Source organism: Coffea arabica, chromosome 1c, assembly GCF_036785885.1.
Source record: "Coffea arabica cultivar ET-39 chromosome 1c, Coffea Arabica ET-39 HiFi, whole genome shotgun sequence".
In the NCBI taxonomy this organism is placed as follows: Eukaryota; Viridiplantae; Streptophyta; class Magnoliopsida; order Gentianales; family Rubiaceae; genus Coffea; species Coffea arabica.
In genome coordinates, this window is record NC_092310.1 from 5,795,285 (window position 1) to 5,797,496 (window position 2,212).

At 33.3% G+C, this 2,212-nt stretch overlaps 1 long non-coding RNA gene across 1 annotated transcript; it reads left to right on the forward strand.

Moving 5' to 3' along the window:
• Positions 1-704: 704 nt before the first annotated feature.
• Positions 705-1,769, forward strand: LOC140006163 (uncharacterized). The gene is made up of 3 exons (XR_011813804.1): positions 705-873; positions 963-1,064; positions 1,402-1,769. It is a non-coding gene; the product is annotated as an uncharacterized lncRNA (long non-coding RNA).
• Positions 1,770-2,212: the final 443 nt, after the last annotated feature.

Below are 2,212 nucleotides of genomic sequence, written 5' to 3' on the forward strand. Positions count from 1 at the left end.
TTCTTTCTCACCTCTTGCCTTTTATTATTTAATCACTTTGATTCGTTGAATGTGACAGTGTCAAATAATTAGTCTCACATTTGTATCTCTTGGTCAACTACTTATATCTAGCAGTTTGGATTTCACATATATAAAAGTTAGCTTTACTCTCTTCAGTAGCTATCATTAGTCACATTTCGTTAATCCTACTTTCATTAAAATGAAAAGAAAAAGGAATGCAAGTAAAGGCTTTAGTTTAGTAGATGAGTGGTTTGATGAATGTTACAATGCTGAGGCTTCATTAAAAATATGGATGACATATATTCCTTTAGAGAGGTATTATGTTTCTTTCTACATTTTGTTCGAAATATGGACGACATATATTCCTTTAGAGAGGTATTATGGTTCTTTCTACATTTTGTTTTCTAATTCCTGATATTTCCTTGTTTGCTACTTTATCAAAAGGCAATCACCACCTCCTAAAGCTATTTCTCCCAAGAGGCCATCCTCTGCAGCTGAAAACAAGCAGGTAATAGCTTCACATGCTTAAAGTGTTAAAGAGGACATACTTTTTTGATTGGTATCAGATGCATTTTTTATTTTAGCTTTGCAAGTGCAAGCGAATAAAGACAGTAGCAAGGAAGACACTTTTGATGAGGAAAGTGAAGATGGGGAACCTCAGAAAAAGAAGAGTAAAGTTGTGGTATGTAATTTTCAAGTATGCATTTTGTTTCCTTTTAACATATCAGTTGGCTTTTGTAATTATTTCTTTGTGGGGTTCTATAGCCCACTGGTGTTCTGAAATCCAGTGCTAAAGGCGGGAAAACAAAAAGTAGTAGTGAAGATTAAAGTTCAGATGAAAGTTCAGATGAGGAACCACTAAAGGCAAACAAGGTAGCAACATATATTATTAATCACATTTGACTTTTGTCGGACCTTAACATTTCACTTATATGTTCAATGCTTGAATTTAACTTTGGCAGCCTGTGCAACCAAAGATAAGCAGCTCAGATGAATCATCTTCTGAAGATGAAGAAGAAACTTTTGAGGATGAGGAAGAACCTACCAAAGCCCCACAAAAGAAGGTAACATTTTGCAATTTAAATATTTGTGTTTGTGGTTCTTAAAATGCTATTTATTATGGTTTGATTTGCCTTTAGTTGGTGAGTGAATGAATTAATTCGTTGAGGTAATTTTTTTTTCTTGATTTCAAATAGATAGCCCTAGCTAATTGAGATATACCTTAAAATTTCATGTGTGCCACTTGACTAGCAGAGTATTTTAAGTGATATTGAAGCTAGCATTACTGTTTTGTAAAACCAGTGTGCAAGGTGTTGGTATTTTGGTATTACCCAACAAATACCCTCTAGTTACTTGTTACTAATGTATGGTTTACATTTCTAGCTGCATGGTTTTGTAAAGAAAGAGCAATTGAAGGATACCCTTACTCGCATGCATCTTGTGATCATTCCTGTTGGAGTTCCTAGGAAACCAGCAATGACTAAAGATGACTTTTTTAATATCAATGCTGACATTGTTAGGACTCTCTAAAGGAATTTCAAAGTGCTATATGAAAGCCATTGTCCACATGGTGCCGTTTGGGACTGGAATAAACGTGACATGTTGGCATCAAACATTTGGGGCTGTAAGGAATTTCAAAGTGTTTGTGAAGTTATGAACTATTGTTCTACGATTCAGTTAATTTGTTATGGTGTTGTTTAACTATCTTTGTTATGGATATTTGATAATTTAAAGTCCAAGATGGTTGAATTAGCCCAAGATTTGAATTTTTTTTCCTTCTAATACTTGTTGGAGCTGTACAAACTATAGTAAAAATGTGTGAGAGAGAGACTCTGTACTGTGACTTAATTAATTTACGTTTATTGTGCTCTTCATTCATGTTTATTTTTCATATTGCATATGTGCTCCTTTGTCCGGACTCTTTGTGGTTTATGTGAAAGTATGCAAGCACTTCATTATGGTCCAGAAAGGCATAAGATTTACATCCCTTCTTAAGGTCCTTTGATAAGTGACTAATTTACGTAATAATTGTATAATATTTTATATTATTTTTAGTCACTTTAGTTATATTATTGGAAGAATATGAATCATTTTGGCTATAATTGGTGAAAAATGCTTTTAAGTGATTAAATGAGGTTTTTATCACTTTTTAGTGGGATTTTGTGTATTTTGACAGTTTTGACACATTTTCGTATTTCGGCTATAACTTGAG